Source organism: Cydia splendana, chromosome 22 (assembly GCF_910591565.1).
Source record: "Cydia splendana chromosome 22, ilCydSple1.2, whole genome shotgun sequence".
NCBI lineage: Eukaryota > Metazoa > Arthropoda > Insecta > Lepidoptera > Tortricidae > Cydia > Cydia splendana.
The window spans coordinates 5,931,522-5,958,380 of NC_085981.1; the positions used below are offsets into that span (position 1 = coordinate 5,931,522).

Sequence of the window (26,859 nt, forward strand, 5' to 3'; positions counted from 1 at the left end):
TACATCTGAGAATATGCACACTTATAGCCGTGAAGATTTTATCATCAAAGGTTATTATTATGCTTAAGTTAAAGCGTTTTTTTGCACTTTTGCACAAAGATTGTGTATTTTTATAATGTATAAATTTATAGATATATAAAATAACTTGAGAAATATCTGTAAAGTCTTAGGTATAGTCAATAGTAAGGCCACATATATTAATGTAGACTGGTAGATAAACATATATACTTGCGTGTAAACTCAGGAATTCTTAGTGTCATAATTATCATAAATAAATAATGTGGCTAGTTAGTTACTTAGTACCTACGGTAGAGTTCATAGTTATAGTCATGTACCTATAGCTACATTGTTTCACCTTATTGCAATGGATTAAGTTGAAGAAATGTATACATATTTATGAACTAGACTGTACCTATATATCTTATACATATTCGCTCTTAAGCATCAGGTATATTTATTTAATATATAAGAACGGGTCACTCACGTATTTTAAGTCGAAAAACGCTACAGATGGTCGGTACAGTGTTAAACATGTCGAGCGTTTTTCGACTTAAAATACGTGAGTGACCCGTTCTTAATATGTTTGTGTCTCACGGAAGTTTTGTTATTAAAATCAGGTTAAAAAAAGGTTAAAAAATCTTTTATTGAAATACCTATCGTTATAATTACGACCTACATTAGTCAAAGTATTCTTAAGAATTTTCTATTAATTAAAGTACCAGTATTTCGTCACTTAACTACCTCTCCCAGTGTTTTGTCATTGTCACCTCATAAATAAAATGAAATTAAATATCATCCCGACAAATGTCACTCGTGTCTTCCAAGTTTTTGACACTTCCCTTTCTGTCATCACTCGCAAATGGTTCCACTTGCGACCAAAACATCTCGATGCTTTTATTAAAAGGTCGGATCTAATATGCGCCTTTGTAGGGTTCCGTATAGGGTTGCCAACCGTACTATATTATATAGTATTGTATTATATTTTGGCTCTCTGTACTATATACTTTTGGAAAGATACTATATAATATATAGTACGCTAAAATACTATATTTCCGATTAAACGTATATTACACTCATGTTTAGTATTTTATCTAAAAGTACTATATTTTTTTGAAATGTACTATATTTTTGATGCCTTATTCGGGAAAATACTATATTCCACCAAAAAAAAGTTGGCAATCCTAGTTCCGTACCTCAAGAGGAAAAAAACGGAACCCTTATAGGATCACTCGTGTGTCTGTCTGTCTGTCCGTCTATCACAGCCTATTGCCTCGGAAACTATTTGACCAATTAAGTTGAAATTTGGTATGTACATTAGTGACCCAAAGATGGACATGTAACGTAAACAAATGAATTTCAAACATTTTGGGGGGTAAATGAGAACGTTAAAAAATAAAGTTTATCAAACTAGATTGTGTTATATATCAAATGAAAGAGCTCATCTTTAGAATTTCAAATATATTTTTTTATAATTTTATAATACTCGTACAGTGGTTACAAGTTATTTAAGGAAATAGCCAAAAAATTCCCATTCCCCCTTTATTACCGAAACTACTGGGTATAAAATTTTGAAAAAAAATCACCAAATAGTTCTTTACCTATAGATGACACGAAAACCTATTAGAAATGTGCAGTCAAGCGTGAGTCGGACTTAATGTACGGAACCCTTGAAACGCGAGTCCTACTCGCACTTGGCCGGTTTTTAAAGTAATTTTCCATATATTTTGTTAGCAAGATTGGCTTCCACTGTTTAAATTCAATCACATTCAAAATTCAACTCAATCCCGTTCTCTTTAAGTACAAATCCCAATTGACGTTATTCGAATTCTATTTGACAAGGTTAAGTTTGCCGTTGGGAAAATCAAAGGTATCCCATTTTCATCTGTCAGCGTTAGTTGTTAGGGTGACAAAAGATGTTTTTACGTGCACTGGTTAATTTTGTGAGTCTATGTTTACTCATTGAGTGACGAGAGGCAACAGTTCGAAATGTTTGGGACGTGAACCATACTTTTAATTTTGAAAAGGTCGTAACTGCCGTGATAATACTTAAAACATACGACTTTTTTATCGATCATTGTTGAACCGGGGTTTTTTTGTCTGTTAATCAATCGATGAGGCTATTTAAGCTAACGTAAGCAAACAATGATTTTCTTCTGATCAGATGTTAACATACTTGGTAAGTCTCAGTCTGTAAAGTAATTATGTCCTTATTCAGAGAACTATGACGTATATAAGTTATCAGTAGAGAATTTAAGATGAAAAAGGAATGTAATCCTTCAAACCTTCAAGAAAAAAACGTACGGCTAATCTTAAAGGTCGGCAACGCACTTGCAACCACTCTGGTGTTGCTGGTGTCCATAGGCGACGTTAATTTCTTACCATCAGGCGCTTTGTCTGCTCATTAGCCTCCTATGTATATCATAAAAAAAAGAAATTGACATTTTTGTCACGGATCACAGTGAGAGATTACATAGGGTTACCGTATCTAGATTTTATGAATTTGCCTTTTTTAGCCAAAAATGGCTAGCTAGACTATAGTAAACCCTAGTATTTCCCAGTGACTAACTAACCGTCATTACGTTTGTTATACTTGCTCATTTGTCTGGAAAAATTTGCATGACAATCGTCATTTTGGTTCCATTGACAATCCATTTTCAATCCTATTTCTTTTACTTTAGAGTCCATATTGGTAGGTTAGCAACGGTGTCTACAACATAAATTGTATTCAATTGTGTTCATTTGTATGTTTGTTACGTATCGTAGTGTGTGAATCATTCTTGACACATCATTAATATGACTGTTCGCAATACGCACTTTCAGTTATTTCATTAAATCAAATACTTATATACCTAATATATTTTTCTCGCACAATGCGAATTTTTCAATTTTGTATGTTTAACTCAGGTAACACTTAGTTATTTACGATATAAGTGCGGAAAGTTGGAAATTCGCAACGACCGAAGGGAATGTTTTAAATCGACATTAGTTGCGAATTACCTATTCACACGTGTATCGTACAACGTTTTATAGTATAGTGCAATATTTATGCAACTGAAATAAAAGACGAGAATTGCACTCTTATACTTTATGCATTCTCATAACCTGAGAAATTAACTTTATGCTTATCATTTTATAACAATATACATTAATTATTAAACTGAATATTTATTTACAATATTAAATTAAAACATCCGGTATTTCTACAAAAAAGAATCACGTAAGCGAATTAACCTTCGTCTTGAAACTTCCTTTCAACTATTATATATTCCTCATTCCGTAATATTATCTTATATACATTATTTGAATATTTTACACAAAAATAATGTGTATTGGGATATTTTTGGCAGGCAGGCGAGATAATTTCACTACCAACAGTAGGTACCAACTATTTTATTTAATAGCCTAAGAGGCCGTTAGCTAAATTAAGAGATTTTTTTTGACGACCGGTCTGGCCTAGGTGGTAGTGACCCTGCCTGTGAAGCCAATGGTCCTGGGTTCGAATCCCGGTAAGGGCATTTATTTGTGTGACGAGCACAGATATTTGTTCCTGTGTCATGGATGTTTTCTATGTATTTGTATATTATTATATTTATCGTTGTTTGAGTACCCACAACACAAGCTTTTTTGAGCTTACCGTGGGACTTAGACAATTTGTGTAAGAATGTCCTTATAATATTTATTTATTATTAGTTATTTCAAAATTAACTCAAATTCGAAATTATCACATTTTTTATTACAATGTAAGCATAAAATTCAAAAGAGGCAACCGCTCTCATTGTCGCTGAGAATTAATAATACCTCGAGAATTCGTTGAACTTTCTCAGTCACACTTAACTAACCATTACAAACGTACAACCATCCTTATCTCGCCCGTACGCAGCTAATCGAGCGTGAGAGAGACGGGATGATTTACAAAGCTCTTAGTAAGTCGTAAATCTTTTGTAGTCGATTCGCATTGACGAGTGCGTACAGTCGAAGTCAAAAATATGTTTACACTTTTGCACCTTACTCCTTTGTAATAAGGCGTAAAATGTAAACATATTTTTGACGTCGATCGTACAAAGATGTGCCGGCGCAAGATAAAGTTTAAGATGAAACTATTTGAGTCGTTTAGTGAAATGTAGCGTGCTTTAGGTTTTTTAATGTGCGTTTATCACCTGGCGCCTCATTATTTTACAAACATTTTTATTACACATTTTGGATTTCACGGGCCTATAAATCCCGGTCTTTTGATAGGCTTGCGTGGGGATATAGATCCAACACGTAGAGGCCCCTTGGAGAGCTTTAATGTCATGTAGAAAGCCTGCTGGAACCCGTTCACAGGTGCAACAATAGACACCCATGAACCGGTCTCAGCAGGCATTGGGACTATTATAGAAAAAGATTCTCCTTCTTCTAAGTCGGTCCCTCACTGCTGAGGATCGTGACTCCGCTTGCTATTTTTCCCCAGCTCTCCACTTCTCCCTGTCGGTTGCTTTGTGGAAAGCGTTGCTTAGTGTGATGTCCATCTGGGCGGATATTTGGTCACACCATCTCGTTGGACTTGGTCCTCTAGGCCGTCTGCCGTCCACCTTTCCCATCACCACAAGTCTCACGTTATTATTATTAAACTCCGTATATTTGTATCAGTAAATTGTGTGCTTAAATCTTGAAGTTTTAATAATTTGTACTAGATACTACTGCCTAATTGAATTGGAATTTGGCAAACATACATAATTCCTAAGACAATAAAATAATACCTACGCTAATATGATGCAGTCGGAAGGTAGCCAAAGGAACTCCTCGGTGCAAACACAAACATTGAATTTAGGTTCAAAAAATCGTAAGATAAGATAACATCAAATTAGCATAAGTTTTAATGAATAAATATTATCTTATCTTATCTTATCATAGGTTCATTAGAAAGGGTTTGAAGAGTACACAATAGACAAAGGAGTTAAAGAGTGTGTATATTTTTTTACTACTGTAACTTATAAACTTCAATAACTAATAAGCTTCTGAAGTTATCGCAATACAGCGAATTATAATCTGATACATTGTCAGTAAATTATTTGTGGTAGCAAGCTCCCTTACTCCCTTAGGCTTTGAAGTCTGCTTATTATAGCGGGCTGTACAGTTTATTACCAAACATAGTAGTAAAAAAATGTTTTGTTACCTACATTTAACTTCAAATAAGACCACGCAAACGTTAACCGCAGAACCGTACATCTGTTTTTGTTCATCCAAATATTTTAGCATGACCATTCTCAAGAATCCGCAAAAACAAAAGCATCGCTCCGCCAAAGTCACAACATTCAAAACATTCCTAGATTTTGGAGGCAGCAACTTTTTCTGGCATTTTTTCCTCCGCGGCGGTCTAATGGATGCTTACAAACTTTGTTATCGTTTCTAGCATTTATATTTAGATTACAGGAAACTCAACCTTAATTCCTTTATCATAAGCGCGTTCATCATCATCATCTCAGCCATAAGACGTCCACTGCTGAACATAGGCCTCCCCCTTGGACCTCCATACGTGCCGGTTGGAAGCGACCCGCATCCAGCGTCTTCCGGCGACCTTAACAAGATCGTCTGTCCATCTTGTGGGTGGACGTCCTACGCTGCGCTTGCTAGTCCGTGGTCTCCACTCGAGCACTTTTCGACCCCATCGGCCATCTTCTCTGCGTGCAATGTGGCCTGCCCATTGCCACTTCAGCTTGCTAATCCGGTGGGCTATGTCGGTGACTTTAGTTCGTCTACGGATCTCCTCATTTCTGATTCGATCACGTAGAGAAACTCCGAGCATAGCCCTCTCCATAGCTCGTTGAGCGACTTTGAGTTTTGAGATGAGGCCGATAGTGAAAGACCACGTTTCGGAGCCGTAAGTCATCACTGGTAACACACATTGATTAAAGACTTTCGTCTTGAGGCACTGAGGTATGTCGGACGAAAAGACATTACGTAGTTTCCCGAACGCTGCCCAACCGAGTTGGATTCGGCGGTTGACCTCTTTCTCGAAGTTGGACCTACCTAATTGGACTACTTGTCCTAGGTAGATGTACGAGTCAACAACTTCGAGTACCGAGTTCCCAACAGAGACTGGGATGGGCACAACATTGGCATTTGACATAAGTTTCGTCTTGTCCATGTTCATTTTCAAGCCCACCCGTTGTGAAACTCGGTTGAGGTCATCGAGCATCATGCTGAGTTCCTCCATCGACTTTGCCATGACTACGATATCGTCGGCAAACCGAAGGTGAGTGATGTATTCGCCGTTGATGTTGATGCCAAGTCCTTCCCATTCCAGGAGCTTGAAGGCGTCTTCCATTACGGCAGTAAACAGTTTCGGAGAGATAACGTCTCCCTGCCTTACGCCTCTTCGCAATGGAATCGCCCTCGTGCTCTGCTCCTGTACTCGGACCGACATGGTGGCGTTACTATACAAACACTTCAACACTTCGATGTACCGATAGTCAATATGGCATCGCTGAAGAGACTCAAGCACCGCCCATGTTGCCACCGAATCGAAGGCTTTCTCATAGTCCACAAACGCTAAGCATAATGGCAAGTTATACTCTTCGGTCTTCTGTATAACTTGCCGCAGCGTATGGATGTGGTCTATGGTACTATAGCCTTTTCGGAAACCGGCTTGTTCGGGAGGCTGGAAGTCATCAAGTCTGTGTTCGAGACGGTTCGTGATGACCCTTGAAAACAGCTTATAGACATGGCTCAGAAGCGTGATGGGTCTGTAGTTCTTCAATAGGTTGTTATCACCTTTTTTGAAGAACAGCACCACCTCGCCTCTACTCCATGTTTCAGGCGTTATGCCCTCGGACAAGACGGAATTAAAGAGCTTCTGGAGGACTTTAAGTACCGGTGTTCCACCCGCTCTCAGAAGCTCTGAAGTGATTCCGTCTTTGCCCGGCGCCTTGTTGTTCTTAAGCTGCTTCAGGGCCATCCTAATCTCGTACAGACTGATGTCCGGGATATCTTCGGTATAATGTCGGGACAGCTTGGCTCTTGGATCTCCTACCAAGCTGTCAACGGGCTTTGCGATCGAAGTGTATAACTGTCCATAGAACCTCTCGATCTCACCTAAAACCTCCGCTTTGCTCGACGCTATGCTGCCATCTTCCCGTTTCAGCTTTGTCAGCTGGCTTTGCCCAATAGACTTGTCCTTTGCGAACACTTTGGAGCCTTGGTTTCGCTCAATAGTCTCTTTAATACGGTTAGTATTAAAGAGACGCAGATCATGTCGCAGGGACTTAGATATACGTCTATTGAGCTGCCTATATGACTCCGCGTCATCGGGAGACTGCAACTGTAGCGAGCGTCGTTCAGCCATGAGGTTCAAGGTTTGCTCGGTCAATTTCTGAGGTCTATCTTTACGGCGGGCTCTAAAAAACTTAGACCCTACTGTGTGGACAGTTTCCACTAGCCCGTCGTTGATTTCGTCCACTGAAGCCAAGTTCTCTAGGCAAGCAAAGCGGTTAGAGAGCTCGAGTTGAAAGCTTTCGGGGTTTTGAACATAGGCTCGAGTAGGTCGGAGCGTAGACTTCATCAGGCTGGACCTTTCAAGTTTAATATTGATATTCAGTGTGCCTCTTACGATTCGGTGATCACTACCGGTCTTTACCCTGTTGATCACAGAGACATCACTGAATATCCGTTTCTTGTCGGTCATGATGAAGTCTATCTCGTTTCTCGTGGAACCGTCAGGACTCATCCAGGTCCATTTCCTGTGAGGCGGCTTCTGGAAGAAAGAGTTCATCATGAAGAGTTCCTCTCTCTCCAGAAAGTCGGCCAGCCTCTGACCCCTAGGGTTCCGTTGCCCATACCCAAATTGCCCCACTCTCAACTCATCCCCGCTTCTCTTGCCCAACTTTGCGTTGAAGTCCCCCATAACAACAGTAAAGTAGGTTTTAGAAGTATGTATGGCCCTACTTACGTCCTCATACATAGCTTCTACTTCATCATCGGAGTGTGACGAGGTCGGTGCGTATACCTGAATGACCTTCAGCGAATATCTTTTGGATATTCTGAGTATTAGGTATACCACCCTGCTCGACACACTGTCGATGGTTATTATGTTGTTTACGAGGGACTTGTGAACGAGAAACCCGACACCACCTTGGGACTGTTGGTCGCCCTCCCGGTGGTAGAGCAAGTTACCAGACTTCAGGGTTGTCGTGTCCTCCCCCTCTCTACGGACTTCGCATAACCCTACAATGTCCCAGTGTAACCTGCTCAGTTCCTCTTCCAGCTCGCAGATCTTTTCGTCAGTCCTCATAGTGCGTATGTTGTGTGTTACCAGGGCCAGTCGTCGTCGGGGCGGGTAGCCGGATCTTTGCCGGAGATTCTTAGCACCCCTGACCCCGCTAATGCCCTGACCGCTACCATAGCCAGAGCACCGGGGGTCGCCGGAACCTCGGGGCCGTGGTTCTATTGTGCTCATCATGATGGGGGGTGAATGCCATAATCGCCACGCTTGGCAGGCGGGTTGGCGATCGCAGTCGAGTACACCGAATTTGAGGGACGCTGCTGCCCGTCCACCGGTGGTCTTGGACGTAGTTTAAGGACATACCCGGGTCCCGTAGTTTAAGGACATACCCGGGTCCAAGCGCGTTAATAACCGCATAATATGGGAAGCACACCGTCCAAATTAAGAAGGTAATATAAATGTATGAGCGCAGTAGGTACATTCGTAATGCTTTTGCATTTGATTTCGTTAACCCTACCTGAAGCCATACTGCCAACATCGAAACATCGAGAATCGTTGCCTCTATCGCTCTTGCATATTCAAGCGAGAGAGACGGAAAACGATTTTCGATTTTTCGATGTTCTCAGATACGTGAATTGACGTAATCTCTTAGATTTAGAATTAGGTCGAACGTGGTCTATGTCAACTAGGCCGGTCTTAATACAGCCTATCGAACTAAGATCTTTTGTCCCAGATTTATAAATAAGCGAGATAAGCGTGAGAAATATCGATGGCAGAACCAAACTAGAGCCAAATTCAAAATGCAGCGGAACGAAACGTAAATCAATGTTTATATCGAAAACGTTTCTAACTCACGAAATTAATCTTTTTAGAACCTTATTTCGTTGTAATAAGACTTATGAGTGGTTAGTTAATTTTGTAATGACCAAGGGTGTTCCTATCGAAATTAATCCGATGACAAATTGGATTTTAAACGGGCATATCTTTTGTTTCTGGTGATTTGTTGATACCTGTTGGCATCATATTAAGTTTTTAAAGACTTTTATATCTTTATTTTCAATAAAAATGTCTGATCAACAAAGGATTTTAATACGCACCACTTAAACTGTCTTGATTTTTCTAAAGTACATTTTAAAGGGGCGACTGATTAAAGTCCGCCGGACGGTATCGGCCTGTCAGTTGTTCGGAACTGTCAAAATTTTGTTCTAACTGACAGGCCGATACCGTCCGACGGACTGTTAATCAGTGGGCCCCTTAAAATACTGTCGACTCTTTATATGACTTTCGACTAAACATATTAAAAAATGTAATAGCTAAGTAAAAATAAGGTGGATAACTTCGAAAGCGGGATAATTTTGAAAATGGAAACATTATTTATTACCCCCATGCACATTATTTTGGAAAGAACATCAAAAATTGTCTTTCAATACTTACCAACCATTCCTTTAATTTAATTGGTAGAACATACAATGTTATAGGTAAATGGAAAAGCTGTAGTCTTTCATACCTCGCAACCCGAAGGTTTATGGTCTCTCGAATAAAAATTTTAATACCTCATTTAAGATAACTAATGATCCTTACCGCGGCAATAATAAAGGATGAATTAGTATTAATTCTGCAATCAAGATCATCAATCAATCTTGGAATGACATCATGCTTGATTTCGTTTTTTGTTAATGAAGGTATGCGGGTCGTGCAGCCAGAACAATTAGATTTTATAAGCATTCGTGTTTTTTGCAATCACAAATAATATAAACAGAAATAAATAAGTAAAAATTATGAACTTAAATTAAAAACTACAACTAATGACAGTTTTGAATGATCCACGGTTAGTTTCGCTAGACTTACATCGACCGGGATATGAACCAAACAATAAAAAAGGTAATCACGGTTCATATCCCGGTCGATATAAGTCTAGTGTAACTACATACATAGAATTTTATTAAATTTAATTGTTAGTAAAAAACCTGGCTCCAGGCAGCGCGGTTCCTTGTGGCAAGGTGATATATAAAATTAAGCATTCGTGTTTTGAATTAGGATTTACGTTTTGCATTGCAATGCCTGCTGTGACATTTTTATCACATAAATTTTCCATTCAAATGTTAGAAGATGTTAAGATCAAACTGGGTTAGGGACAAATAGTGATTTTAAAAGTCATAATTGATTTGGGAGGTAATGTGGCCACCCAAATCAATAAACAAATAAAGAAAATAAAGGACGGCCTTCTTTGCAATTCAATACTATTGATAATAGTAAAATCAACCAAAAAATAAGGTGTCCAAAGATAAAATATGTAACTAACCTAACAACTATAATTTGTATACAATTTATATACTTAGGTATAAATGTCGTCCAAAATATGGTTCCAACTTCCAATCTAACTCAAGAAATAAAAACGACTTTTACGTTTCCCCAATAAATTCCAGCAACATCAAGAATATCAAGATCAATTACTTACATTATCTTCATCTCGCTTATAGAAATGAATAAAGATATACTTATCTTTGAAATCAAAAGTGTCTCTATTACTTCCATTTTCCTATTATTCCTCTAAGTAATCATTTAAGTAATAAAATGTGGTTACAGATTTTATCTTTAGATCTGAGTGTTCTTCCGTGTGAAGAAATTCTTTAGTTCTTTACTAAGCTGATATCTTCAGTGTATTCTATTACTATTACAATACGTACAATTTCACTTTGCGCTTTTAACTTTATCCAGTGCATTCTGTACCAGAGCTTTTAACACCACTTACTTTTGACTTTCCTCTTATTTATGTCTTTGTCTTGCATTCGGTTACTTTCATTCCATTGTACATTTTACAGCGTACAGCGAAACTTTCCCATGAATTACTGCTTAAGAATCAAGATAACTCTTCGACTAAATACAGATGTCGCATTTGGGGCATGACGAAATTGCGTAAGATACCATGGGCACTTTTTGTCCCATACCTGAAGCACATTGCAGGGTTTAGTGTGAAACCGGCCTTTGTGTGTGTCCCCTCATAAGGACTGCTTTGGATTGTCCGATTTTGAGGCCTCCTTTAACTTCTGTTGTGGACAAATGAGGCAGATAGATGTAGGGATAATTTGTATAGTAAGAGAAGTCAATGAAGGGACTTTTATGTGTGATGTTGCAAAAAGATACGTCATCAGGATTAAGTAGTAATAAAATAGATAAGCCGTGTACAAAAGAAAATAGTATTTTTAAGCAGCAATAATCAACAATTTTAAAAAATCAGAAAAAAACGCTAACATTAAGAATACATAACCTCAAACCTTGAACATCATGGAAAACAGCATTTGTGAGGTTTCAACCTTGTAAAACTTGAAGCCAATCAAAAATGTTCCATGAAATTCTAACTTCTACAAGTTATTCAAGAGGTCACCTTCATAAATGTTATCAAAGGAACAGAGCACACAATTCTACCTCACCCTTGTCTAGGTTATCAGACTTACATAAGTGTACCTATTAACCAAACCTACTTTTAAAGACTTAAACGGAAATCATAACATAAGCATGAAACCATTCTCGAAGTTCCACGAAGTTTTACTTTATATTTAATAAGTGGTATCAAGTAAATTTTCGAAGCAAAACTACTTAAAACTTAACGCAATCTTCTATTACCATCAACGAAACTTAACAAAATGTCGCAGAATTTCCCCTATAAATCAATCCGACCGAAAACTCGATAAACGCAAAAGCAAAACGATAAATCGCCAAAAACTCGTGGACATCCAACAAAATCACAGCGAAAATTACGACAGAAACTTTTTTAATAACGCCCGCGATTCAGTCTCAATCGAAAAATCCGTAACAAAAACCCCCCGAGCACAACAGCAAGAAAAATATATAAACATGTCAAACGGGGACCGGTTCAGGTACGCCATTTTTTTAAACACCTATGCGGGGAACGGAACGTCCCTTCGCGGGAGCGGGACGCGCGCATACACCCATCCCTTTATAGCATTCATGAGGACAAAGAATAAGTAGTCATAAAGACGTGACGTTCGTGCAGATGGTTGGTAAAACTTAATACTTGGCAGTTTGTTCGGTCTAGTGCTATTAGAAGGCACAGAACAGATACGTTGTTACACGGGTCTTTAGTTCCCGAGACTCATGAAAACATTAAAGGAAATTGTTCTCTCCGGCGAGGTCGTATATTGCGTTCCGTGTTGGTGGTATCGGGCGCCTTTTTACTTTTGCTATTGGCGCGAAATTGGAGGGAAAAGAAAATGGCAAACATTCAATGTCTCAATTTAACTCGGCGGCAGAGCGACGCGAACTCAATTGTATTTAAAGTGCTCCGAAGATACGACCTTAAAACATTGCTACGTGCTTTAATATTCCTAATTTTTCTCATTCCGAGAGTAAACATTTGAGCATCGACGTTCTCATGATTGTTCTCTCGTAGTCCGTTAGAGAGAGAGGTCGGATTGTCTGTCTCGGAAGGGTCGGTAATTTTTACCTGATGTCGCCCGCCGATGACAGAGGTATTAATAAGGGGAGCGAAAGTGGACGACACTTGTTAAATATTAAGGATTAGCAAGAATTTCTCATAATAGTACACACACTTATTGATATTAATAGGATAATACTCGTGGGTATTGCAGTGTTAGACTTCGTTTTGATAGGGCTAAATTTGCAAACAATGGATAATAATGATAATATTAAACCGTTAAACGTGATACAAACTATCAAATTAGGACATAATGCTAAAATCAGCATAACCAATCTTGCTTGCGGATTTTGCCAAAATTGGCGGATTTCAACACGTTTTAGCATGATTTTCTGTCGGAACAAAATTCAAGCATTTATCTAGCTTCCCACAAATCCCGAATCTGTCCAAGAGGAAAGCTCAAACGTTACAATCCAATTTAATGACGCACAGATTCCCACTTTTGATGACGCGAAAGTTCCCAAATCAGTTCACGGAAATAACCTCGATCTAGCCGATTCCGAAGTCATACGAAACTCGTAAAACCCTGGCGGCAAGACGGTTGACTCACGAACATTCCCGGGCCCTGCCGATTTAACGATCCTGTCGCGGGGATTGTTACATTACTCCTTCCGCACGCAAATATCCCCGCCACAGCTATTGCAAGAACTCAATACACTGCGAAAAAAAGGTCTGGTGAAAACATCGGATGTTTTAACGCGTTTCCGATTTGGGGGTCGTAAAGCGGTGTTACGTAAATCGATCGTTTGTTCAACTGATTGCTAGATTGAAAAGCCAGTTTTTTGCTTTCGGGCTTAGATCCCACTGTCAGTTTTTCCTATTACATAGTCACTGACTAGATTAAGCAAACTACTTCATCATCATCATCATCATCGCGGGAGCCCGCTGGATGCGGGTGACGCAAGACCGGTCATTGTGGCAATCTTTGGGGGAGGCCTATGTCCAGCAGTGGACGTCCTCTGGCTGATATGATGATGATGATGATGACTAGATTATGCAAACTACTTATAAGAACTTAATCCGATTAACCAAATCACATTTAGGAATGGTTGAGCTATCGGGTTAATTTTTTTTCACTCCACTAGTCCAAGCCGAAAAGTTCAGCTAATATTGGCAAATACTTAGTAGCACCATACAAGACCCCATTTTATAAATTGTATGACTGAAATGGCGCACTTGATCAATAACGAGGGAACTTTTGACCAGGGAGACTTGTATTAAGTTACAACTTGTAACTTTATAAATTGGACCCTAGAACTTGATGCGATACATTGTGTTTCATTTCTATTATTTATTTTGCTTCATCAACTTCTATTAATACCGGCGTGGCCATTCCCTTAGGACGATCGTTATCTTATTACACAGTCAATCAATCCCAGACATTAATTCCGACCTCAAATATGTAGATTCAAAACATCCAAAACTCTATAATTCCAAAACAATTTCCAACCACAATAAACTTTCAACTGGGGTCCTAACGGCAACCAAAATTATTTCCGAGCCGAGCCTTCCGAACAATAAAATTGCTTTCTTATAACAAGTTCGCCTCGGGCCTATCCCGTAATGTTACTTCCTTACGCACTCCAGACCCGAGGTGTAATAAAACAATAAAATGTTGCAAAACTCGGGATTACAGTTCTTAACGACTCAGGTAGAAAGCAACATAAACAGCTGCTTGAATGACTCGAGGTATTCAAGTCCAGATAATGCACTTAAATATAGCATTGAAGCGCTCTGGGGAAATTCACACGTTTCTTCAAACCTGGCGGACTTAATGGCAGCGAAAATTATAAAAGCACCATTACACTAATAATGGCAGTTTTGCAAATTAAAATACCACGCAACGATTCAATTTTCAACGGAAAATTTAAGGAAGAAATAGAAGATCTTAATACAAATCCATAATAATACTCCAGAGAAGTATCGGAGATTGGAGATAGAAATGAAAAAAATTCTTAAGGTATCTTCATGTCTTAATAAATAGGCAGAAAGCCACTTAACTCCGTTTGAAAGACGTGAGTGAGCCTGTCTCACTGAGACAATTCTTCTCATTAAACACATTGATTGTATCCTAACAATACTGGAGTAAGGTTGAATTTTGAATAGCGGCATATACGAGCTTGTAAATGATAATTTTGTGCTTTCATATGCACGGTCGTTATTGTGCTTTTAGAGAATGTGGTTGAATGGCTTGTGTTTGGTAATTTACGGAAAAAATGAACATTTTAAAGCGTACTTACATGTAGGTTTATGCATCCGTAAACACTTTCTAGCTAATGACTTCTTGATCCTTTCCTGCCACTTCCCTAATGGACAAGCTTTAACGCTCTAAGCCCTAAGAGTACCGTTGTCTTTATAGTGTACTTATAACAGTTATAACGTTATCTTACGACGTTTATGTGACTAAACGCATATCAGTAATCAATTAAGATCGTGCGCATACCTAACAGTTTTCTTCGTCAACGAGCCTTATCATAACACAATAGATTGTCAGTCATAATTAACCCAGAGAAGCTTTGACAATGCGCTTGGTCAACTCCGAATACCTAAGCGGAGAGACGGAGTAACCGCTTCAGTAACGGTAAAAAGATTTGCTATCTTGTAACGGGCGGTCCAGTATTTCATTTTTGGGTCGTAAATGCTGACCTTTTAAGTAGAACGTTCGATCATCGTTTTAAATCTGATTAGGCGGAGTGAATTTAATCTTCTTGCGTTGTGAAACGGTTTAAGACGCCAAGTATGGAGTACCACAGGGCTCTGTGTTCGGCGCTTTAAATAATCAATCACATTAAACTCTAACAGTGGCTGAGTAATAATCACTCAACGTTCTTTAATTAATCCGTCCCAAAGTCGGAAATTTATAAATTAGTTTTCTATGTAAATGAAGGTGACGGTTGCGCCGAAACAAAAGGTATTACGACACATGGAATCCATAAAGGTGACATGCGGATGTCAACTGCAGCCGCATTACTGTTGCGACATTACTGTTTCGACGTTTATGTCGCCGCTGTATCTGTTAATTTCCTTGATAAATATGCGACTATGACGTTCAGTCCGTCACTCAACAAAAAGAGAGAGATACAGCAGCATCATCGCCGCCGCAGTAATGTCGCAACAGCAGTTGATATCCGAACGTCACCTAAGGTGACAGTCTATTTCCAACGGCAGCTGCACTACTGTTGCGACGTTACTGTCATTCATTGTCTTGTCATTCATTTTACTATGGAAATTGTCAATAACATCGACGTGTCGGAGCAGTAGTGCAGCTGCGGTCAGAAATGGAATGTTACCTTAAGTAATGATTGGAAACGTGTCACAGTATCATTAACTAGATCGACGTTTGACAATAATGACGTCGGACTGACAATAATGAGTAACGCGTCAACAGGATCTGATAGCGCAGTCACGTCTCTGTCTGACGTCTCGTTAATCTCGGAACGTGCCGATGACGTTTTGAGCTTTTCGAAATGTTTTCGTTTGTGAAAGTAGCCAGAAAATATGTTTTATCCTCTGAATCAGTCATTATATTATAAGGCAAACATGACGGCTATAACATGATCTTTCTGTATTTTTATTTGTGTAGTATTTTTAGGACTATGAAATGCCATGAGGCTTGAATCACGGTCTGTTTAAGGGATATTTAATGGAATATACAACACAATTATAAAACATTTGGACGCGAATTCTGAAAATGTTACAAAAATTTAGGACTCGTGATTAGGAATTCATTTAAGGCCATTATTTCATTCGTATTAAATAATTTTACGTACTTTCATAGTAGTGAACATACGATCAACAGAAAAGCTGTAACTCCTATTTATACTTTATCTCAAGTATTAGAAGCATTAGACCGAAAATCTGTCAATAAGTCATACACCAGTGTAAACTATGTGTTTTGGGTGTAAATATTTGCTTTACACAATGTTTGCCTAGGGTGCCTAGATCAAAGTGGCAGACGCCCTAGGCTTCTATATTTGGATGTTTGTAACCACAAATATCATATTGATAGGTAGTAAATAGGTACCTAAATTACGACTACGTGCGTAATATTGAACTTAATTACAATAGTAAATGGTATTGACACTTTGATCTTGAAATGCTTATTGTATATTGTAATACAGAACTTAGTAACAATCCGTAAATACCTATTTTAATCACGATAAATTACCAGTTGGTAATTTCATATCAGACTAAGGTGAGGTGAGGTCACCTCACCTCAGTCTAAGATGCGATTTCAATTCCCTGAAAAGACTTTCAATGTGCTGAAATAGTCTGATCACTTTGATCTTGAAATGCTTATTGTATATTGTAATACAGAACTTAGTAACAATCCGTAAATACCTATTTTAATCACGATAAATTACCAGGTGGTAATTTCATATCAGACTGAGGTGAGGTGAGGTCACCTCACCTCAGTCTGAGATGCGATTTAAATTCTCTGAAACACCTTTCAATGTGCTGAGATAGTGTGATTTTGCATTGCAATGCATGCTAACTAACAGCCCAATTCGAGTTTTAGTTATTTGATCTGTTTCCAAAATGATACTGATCTGTCAGTGTCAGTAATGAATGACGTTTTTGGTTGAAGAAATTTGCCTGTTACACTAAAGTTTGTACTAATCTGTCAATATTATCGATGAAATTCAGCGCAAAATGTTGTCAATCGACCTTTACAAAAATATGTACCTATAATGAGCACCCCTGCATGCTAAACTAATAGTTTTGCTGGCTGTACATCGAAATAGCAGTTCCGTTACACGCATGTCTTTCCGGAACCATAAATCCGAATGTTTCGAACAATATTTCAAAAATTCAAATCAAATTTCGAACGTCGCCTACGGCGTATAACGTTATAGCGATGCATCAATTCCGACATGCCCTGGAACGTAAATCACGGTTTTTTCATCGCAATTAGCTCTAGGGCGAGCGACACGTCGACATATGTCGACTACCGATGTTCGGTTTACGGTTCGAGTTCCGGCCCTATTCCGAATTTAAACGGCAAATTAACTAAGCCGCGAAAAAGTGTTTTAAGTGAAAACACATGTGCATTTTTTTTAAACAGCCTCTTTAACAACAGTCACTTCATTCAAATAAGTAGCCGTGTAAAGTTGAAATGCTAACGCGAAAGCTTTGTTATTGTCAAAAAATCGTTCTAGCTACATGAAGAACCATAAATCACTTTTATACCTAAATTTTGATTAATGATCCTAACCTAGAAATTCTTGATAGGTAAAGTAATTCAGGGCCTTTGAATCCACACGAATCACACGATTCAAACTTTGGTTACGTAATACACATTTATATGGTATAAAATGTTTATAGCTTAAGTTTGTTCTTTGATTTTATACGCAAACATTGTATAACGAATTTAAAATACCACTTACTTCTCAATTTATCTCCCATTTTAAAAATATAATCAATTTTATCTACGCATTTTCTAATAAAATAAACATTTAAATTCTTTAATGCTAATAGAAGTAAAAAAGCGTTTAGCGTAGGTTGGATGGAATGCGTTTCACAAGGAAATGGCTGCAAAATAGGACCCTATCGTATTACTGTTTCAAAATCCACAACTTAATCTTGTATGCAGCCATCAATACTTTATGGCTCATTTTACGACTAAATCAACGGTTTCATCTTGCTGTAAATGCAACCCTAAAGCGTCTATAAAATTATGCGTTCCGATGTATTCAAAGTTAAATAATAAAAGACGGTGACCTGGATTGTTCGAAATTCGAATTACAATGAAGATACGAGTTGTTTTATTGCCTTTAAATGTACCTGATAACATAGCTAACGGTAGGAGATACATACATTGATAAACATTTAACGCTTTTTTAATTTGTTACGTTCCATTTCACGCATTTTTTTACTGTACTTACACATTGTGCATCAAAATATAAAATATCTTACAAAGTACCTATGTAAAATTTTATTTGTTTAATAAAAACTAATTATTCTGGAGAAATACTAGTAATTACACTATTAAACAAAATCAAAAGTTTCCATTATTTTGAATTGCGCGGCGTGTCAAGGAGATTTTAAACTAAGAAATCGACTTTATGTGTAAACACATTGAAACACATTTAAAATCCAACCAATAGAGGTATATCCCTGAAATAAATTTAAATAATTTGCAACTCGGCTGTATGCCAAAAACCTGTGCCCATAAAAATAATGACAACACAAAAAAAAAAACTACTTACACTCATTTCATTTTCAAAATGGACACTCAGTCGACGGTGTGTGATTATTCCTAGAATAAAAAGCTTTATACAATGACTAATACGTAGTTTTTGTTCTATTTTCCGACGAATAACTTGTAATCGGTGTATTCTTCAATCAAATCTAGATAAGTGTTTCATTTCTATAAAAGTGATTCGGATATGGCATCAAAACTCCGAAGCGGTAAAGTTCTGTAAAATCAGGTTACCAAAGCCATTAATTATATCGTTACGTGCAATTAACAACAGTAAAGATTCCCTCAAATTGTAATAGCTGTTTCGGAACACGTAAATGTGAGGTTATAACGAAAGCTTGGCTGCTTGGAACTAGTGTCGCCATCTATCGAGAAAGCGCTTTCTACGCCGCGTTGTTTGTGATTTTATGTCGTAAATATTAGTTCAATTGTTTATTTATTATAGCACCAGCTTTATTTGGATGCGTATGTCACATACAATGTGTTGAAAGTGTGGATTGTGTATTTAGTGCGTCAATCGTGATATTATATGCCGAGAATATCGTAAGAAGTTTTTGTGGATTTTGTAATTATTGTTGGTCGATTTGTGAGGATTACATTTTAATGTAGGTATTTGAATCTAATGGATTGCAGACACGTTGGTATTTTATCTTTTGTATTAAGCTTTATATTCATAGTTTTATCTTCACAAAACGTTCGATGTAATTCGCAGAGCTTTTATGAATGCTAGCGAAACTAATCTTATCTCAAAAAATCTCACGGTCCAACAATCTCGCGCCGGTTATCGACTTATCGAGTAAAAAAACGGCTTTATTATAATCGAGCCGAAAGTACCTACAATAACAAAAGCTCCGGAGTTATCAAAAGATCGTTAAGTGGTCGGTACCGTTACATCGAGCTGGCTAATTAATACTCGCCCACACCTCGAGGTTCGAACCCGTTCTGAGAACCCATAACATGCACATAATGCAAATAGCGTCCGAATGAAGCCGTTTTAAAATCGAATGAATCTTCAGATCGGTTGCACGGACCCCGAGCCCCACACGACTATCGATTCAACTCGACACGAAGAAAAAATCCTTACAACAATGAGCCGGTGTAACAATAAATACCTTAATGATATCCCGAGATCGAGAGCCGTCCGACGGCTAGGCGGTCCCGTCGCACAGTTTTCAAGAGAAATCCAACACTAGAACATAACGTACACGTAACATCACAATACGAACTCACACTGCACAGGTCATGAAATCCACAGCACTGGTTTGGGTACAAAAGATGTTTGTCTCGTAAGAACGCGGGGCTGGCGGCACGGTACAACCGACGCGCTCGACGGCCGGGCACGAACTGAACTGGTTTTGCGGCGGGGGCGCGGGGAGGGTGGTCGGGTGCGTTTGGTTCGGTTTTATGAAAATATTTCGTGAGTAATGCACGTGTTATGCCGGGTCGGGAGTGCGACGGCCTAGTACGGCCTTTGATTTAAGGTGTTCTTTATAGATAAAGATAAAAAGCAATGTCGTGGTCACACTTGTCATTGTACAAGCCCACGCCGCGCTCACGCTTGCATTTCTCTGCAATGCAATCAAATTTACAACATATTGCTCTTCGTTTCATTTCATGGAGTTATCGGAGTTCCATTATTGGATCTTTCAATATTACAGGTTCATAAACGTTGGGATAGCTTGCAATATGAAATATAGAGACATAATAATTTGTACTATGTAAACTACGATGTATATTACATAGGACAAATCTTGTTGTACCTATTGTAAATTTGTAACCGTCCCATAAGTATGTTGAACAAATGCATTTAATCGTTCCGATACAAGATGATAAATTTGTATTTGACTATATTTACTAATTACTTCAAGAGCCTGAGTGTACTAGCCTGTGAAGAAATGGCGACACGTAAAAAAAGCTCCCGAATGAGAGGTGATTTTTCACTTTGAAAAGGTATCGACCACAATGACTATAACTAACTACAAAAAATCTAGAATTTATAATCGTTTGCCAAATAATTTTAAGTCAGCAGAATTATCAGACAATATGTTTATTAGAAAGCTAAAGGAATATTTAATAGATAAGGCGTTCTACGCATTCGATGAATTTATGAATACAAACAATGTTATATGTGATTATCAAAATGAGATACTTATTATTGTTAATATAAAATAGATATAAGATGTAGATGTGTATTATAAAATTGACATGTAACTTACGTTATGAATAAAGAAATTGAATTGAATTGAATTGAAACAGACAACCTGCTAAAGGAAAGAGATTTCAACACCAACCATGCAATGCTACTAGTTCCAGAAATACTATCCTTCTTTTGTATAAATACCGATACTTATAAAAGAGATCATTAATTCCCAGTTTCAAGATAGGTATACTTACTAATCGATCGTTTTAATGAAGCAGAAAAGTCTGGTCATATAAAGCTACCATTTTTTCCATCAGTTACCTACTTTTAAGACCTTAGAACTTAGAACAACGGCTACACTAATGAAGCTACCACAAAGGCGCATTTCTAAGGCCAAAACATTTCACAAATGGAAGATATAAAGTATAAAAACCGATGCAATAAAAAAAGGAATTGATACTTAGTTATGTACTATAACTGTTGTAGCAAAATTACATCAGACGTATCAACTGATATTAAATCTGCAGCGAGCAATCGCCTCATCTTATCGTTTCCATATTGTGCATAATCTGAACAAACAAGGTGGAAATTCCCAGTAAGTGTAAAACTAACTTCAGTAAATATACTAAAAGATTCGCACGTTTACAATGGCGCAAAGGAACATTTAGTTTCTCAAGTATCCTGCATAAAACAGGGACATCAAACACAAATGTGTGCTATGGGACCTCAGAGAATCACACCCCAATGCGTTGAGCGTAATCCTCCAGGGACGTACAGTAATGAAGAACTGCACGGTTCACGCAATGCATTACACTGCTCTTGAAATAAAACATGAAATAAAAGTATTTAGACGGATTATATCGCTTACCTATAATGAATTTAAAATACATCCCGACGGTCAACGGGTGAATGAGGAAAAACATATTCACCTCTGTCAAAATTACAATGTGCAATACTATTACAGAACTAACATACAGAAATATTGAACAAAAACCGAAAACCATAAATTTTAGACTAGTATTACAATTATTACATACAAAATAGGCTCATAAAGCTAGTAACATTGCTAAACTAAACAATACCATCAAACACTATATAGTTTCACAGTCCTATGTCTTGCTTGTTCTTTTATTAGATGTACTACTGGATCCCAAGCTGGTGGTAGAGAAAAGTCATCTTCGCTGTTGCAATTTGGATATTACCAAATAGCGGTATCCGAAGACAATATTATGCACTGTTCTTGTCTGAATTGAAAACAAAACAAAACAGATGTATGAATGATCGATCAGAAAAGCCGCAAGTAATATCGTGTAAGAAATAGAACAACAACAAAGTAATTAAGGGTGATTCCAATACACCTACGCACCGAATTTTGAAAGACTCCTCATTTCTCAATTCAATTAGATAGCAATGTTTGCAGAATAAGGCCTGTGAAAATAAGTATATAAAGTCCGAGTATCTCACTAGAATGTTACTTATTACTTTACTAAACGCAGTTTTTTTAACGCAGATGCTTAAAGAATATTTTAAGAAGAAAAATGTTAAAACGCAATATTATAGTTATTAAAAAAAAATTAAACATACCGATAAATAACTCTACTAACTTGTGACTGACAAGAAACTTTTTCTGGGATCAAAAATACCTACCTATTTTTTATTTCGTACTGTTCTTCCTCTTTCTAGAGTTATGTATGGCCTCTACAAACGTCACCGATAATTGCATACGATTTGCAAATTGCGGCATTTGATCGATCGATAGAATTCGTTGCTCCTACTTAGCCGACGATTATTATATCTCACATGTCATTTATTGCTCTATAGAAGCCTTTACCTGAAGGCATTTCCGTTAGTAATAATAATCGAATAAATGCATAAACAGAATACACGCGTTTACATTATATATACTATAAAAACTTTTTACAAAAAAAAGCAAACCGACTTCAAAAAGGATGAAATAAAATTTTATCCTTTTTGAAGTCTATGCGTTACCAACTGATATGTTTGAAGTCGGTGCCAAGCCAAATTTTGAAGCATACCATGATTTTGGTGCGATTCGATAAGGATGTACCTACGTTGGATTGCCTTACACGACGACAATGAACTACTTTCTGTAGGTATAGTCGGCGTTAAAAATATGTTTACACTTTTCGCCTTATTACAAAGGAGTAAAGTGCAAAAGTGTAAATATATCTTTGACGTCGATTGTATCTAAAGCCCCCTCCAGACTATGCGCGTGAATCGCGGGCGAAGCCGCGAACGCGAGTGTGGAGTCGATTTCGCAGGTCTGCGTTCAGGACTCCACACTCGCGTTCGCGGCTTTGCGCCGCGATTCGCGCACGAGTGTGGAGGAGGCTTAAGAACACACCTCAGGACACACGATCAAACCTTCTTGGCGCAGTCTGTACCATGTTTGTCGGCACATTAGTGGAAATCCAATGCATTTTTTTTCGTCGTATTTTTTAAAGAGCATTTCTTACTAATGCTCGAACAGTCTATAGCACGCAAGTGTGAGATTGGGACTGAGTAATTTCCCGTCCCTTATCCAGAGGACTACATTTCAAAGCGGTTCAGTTGTTTAGCCTTGAAAAGGCGACAAAGAGGCAGACAAAATTACTTACACATTTGTAATAGTTATTAGTGCAGTTCTAATGGGATTTATAGCCATAAAGCTGATTATTTTGACTGGTATTGTTACTACTTGGCTTGGCACCGACTTCAAACATATCAGTTGGTAACGCATAGACTTCAAAAAGGATAAAATTTTATTTCATCCTTTTTGAAGTCGGTTTGCTTTTTTTTGTAAAAAGTTTTTATTTTTCCATTTTTAGTTTTAACGCATTGTTAAGAGCGCGACGCATGAATGAAAAACAAGATCATGTTTAACACTAAATTCGTGTACCTATTACTTTAATAAATATGTCATGTAATCAGGAATTTTCTCGAGTCCGTCTGGGAAATTATAATTCCTGTCACTACTACACTAAATCCATCCTCCGCCCCGCCACTGGCCCAATCCCTCAACGCCCCGATCACTCAACCTCACAGCGCATCAACCCCTGATCCAGGAACCCCTCGACCCTGAACCAGGAATTTTCTCGAGTCCGTCTGGGAAATTATAATTCCTGTCAACTAAATCCATCCGCCCGCCCCGCCACTGACCCAATCCCTCAGCCCCCCGATCACTCAACCTCACAGCACATCAACCCCTGATCCAGGAACCCCTCGATCCTGAACCAGCAACCCTTCAACCGCCATTCCCCGACCCGTTAATCTCTGACCCCTTAACTCCTAACCCTAACCCCCGATCAGTAATAGCCTTACCAGCTTACCACGAGTTTGACATTGATATATTCGCTAGCATGTGTGTAACTTACTTCCTATGCATCTCGCTCGTACTAACCTTAGTGTGAGCGAGATGCATAAAAAGTTACATTTAGATGCATAAGACGTTAGCGAATATGTCAATGTCAAACTCGTGGTAAGGCTACAGTTGCAGTACATCAAATTGGTGGTTTTCGGAAGCAAATGCTCGAGTTACTTTAGAAAACCCCGAAATCACTTAACACGTGCCTTTAAAAATTGAGGAGTTCCCTCAATTCCTCATGGATTCCATCAACAGACCAGAACCAAAAATAATACGGAAACACCGTGGAGGTAACTTCTTCCAAACAAAAAAAGAATTACTCAAATCGGATCACAGGTGCCGGAGTAATCGGTGAAGATACTTACATTTAAAGAAATCATCATCATTATCATCAAAATAATCATCATCATCAGGTCTACTTCATCAAATTAGTGGTTTTCGGGAGAAATTGCTCGAGTTGCTTAAGAAAACGCCCAAAACACCATGCATGTGCCTTTAAAAATTGAGGAGTTCCCTCAATTCCTCATGGATCCCATCATCAGAACAGAACCAAATTAAAATGGGACCAACTCGGAGGTAGCTCCTTTCAAACAAAAAAAGAATTACTCAAATCGGACTACGGATGTCGGAGTAATCGGTGAACGTACATAGAAAAAAAAAAAAAAAAATAGCCACAACCGAATACAGAACCTCCTCCTTCTATGAAATTGAAGTCGGTTAAAAATACCAGCTATCGAGCAGCAGAATCAATACTTACAATATAATTTTACGAACGCTATAAAACACGAAGCTTATGCATATGCACAGGCTCAAGGCAGATTAAAATGTTTGACATACAACTAGTTTTTACATTGAAATGGAAAAGTGTCAGTGCATTTTATAGGCATAATAGAAATCGCATGTTAATTCTATGCTAATCCAGCCAGGAATTGCTAGGTATGCCTATAAAGTTGGGTATTAGCTTTTTAACGGCATTGCGATCTCGTATCGGAATATTTTCTGCAAATTAGATTCGTGTAGAATAATTTAGAAATTAAAAGTAAGTAGTTTTAACCTTTGCATTAATAACACTTAATAGTTTTGTGTATTTTGTATAATAAAAATAAGGTTTATCTCTTTCTCTTTATGTATGTATTGTGTTTCTCTGTAAATTTTATTTGGAAGTTGTAAGTATGATAAGATTTGTATTGTATTATGTTTTGTGTGAAATGAATGTAAAAAAATATTTTAATATGTATTCTTCTTCTTCTTCCTCCTCGTTCCCTCAATGCTGAGGATCGCGACCACATGCAACACGTCTCCATTGATTGCGGTCATAAGCCAAGTGGACCGCACGATGCAGGCTGCCGCCACTCGTCTTCTTCATGGCGTCAGACCATCTCTTACGAGCCCCACCCTGAGCGCGTTTGCCATTCATTCGCCCCAAGATGATACACTTCTCCATATCATGCATTGGTGATCTCATAATGTGTCCGAAAAATCTAAGGGCTCGTATAAAACGCATATAAATATGTATTACTGAGTGCGGAAATAATAGTAAATATTGGGAGATCAAGCTTTGCTCGGAAAAAATATAAAAACTAACAAATGCGTGTTTTCCCAGAGATAAGACCTAGCTAGATCGATTTTTCGCCCCCGAAAACCCCTATATAGCAAATTTCAAATCGAGATCCCCGGAATATATAAATACAATATATATATATATATATATATATATATATATATATATATATATATATATATATAAATGTTTACGAACAACTTTTACGATGCGGCCAAACCCGGAATCGCGAAAAAAATATCTTTTCGTATATTTCGGTGAATCAGGGCCAATGTTATCTATAGAACAGTTAATTTGACGATTATTCAAAAACTACCCAAGTAGCACAGATAGCTCTATAACTACTCACTTTAAGTTCTATCTAACGCTCTGTGCGTATTAAGACACTTATAAGAGCACACTCGTGGTCCTACAGCTGTATAATAGATCTCAGTAATATTTATATAGCTTAGGGCTGATTAAAAGCTACATTACGGCTCTGAAAACTACCATTAATATGCAAAGAGTGATATAAAGGTATATTTGCTACGACCCTATACAGCTTTAAGGGTTATCAAATGATTTAACCGTTATAAGGTCTGTTTAGTGGATAAAATTACGCCATGTGCTGTATAAGGAGGTAATTGTGGACTTTTATTACGTTGACTTATTAAGGGAGCACAGGTGAACTATTATGAAGCTAATAGACGTATAATGGAACACATGTGGCACATAATACAGCTTGTCGCTTAACATGATTACCGCTAAGCAGCTTTTATTACACTGACTTTTAAGGGACCATGAGTGAACTAATATGAAGCCAATAGACGTATAATGGAACACAAGTGGCGCATAATACAGCTCATCGCTGAACGTGTTTACCGCTAAGCAGCTTTTATTGCGCTGACTTTTTAAGGAAGCACGAATGAACTATTATGAAGCCAATAGACGTATAAT

At 37.9% G+C, this 26,859-nt stretch overlaps 2 protein-coding genes and 1 long non-coding RNA gene across 3 annotated transcripts in view; 2 read left to right on the forward strand and 1 right to left on the reverse strand.

Annotated features, from left to right (window-relative positions):
* LOC134801510 (latrophilin Cirl) overlaps window positions 1-20,449 on the reverse strand; it is a 457,954-nt gene extending 437,505 nt beyond the window's left edge. Inside the window, exon 1 of the mRNA XM_063774122.1 lies at window positions 19,971-20,449. The gene's annotated coding sequence lies outside the window, so the exon portion shown is untranslated. The remainder of the gene's footprint in view (window positions 1-19,970) is intronic.
* LOC134801530 (uncharacterized) overlaps window positions 1-26,859 on the forward strand; it is a 458,287-nt gene that overhangs the window by 371,593 nt on the left and 59,835 nt on the right. The gene's annotated exons all lie outside the window — the stretch shown is intronic.
* LOC134801481 (uncharacterized) overlaps window positions 1-26,859 on the forward strand; it is a 183,099-nt gene that overhangs the window by 8,188 nt on the left and 148,052 nt on the right. The gene's annotated exons all lie outside the window — the stretch shown is intronic.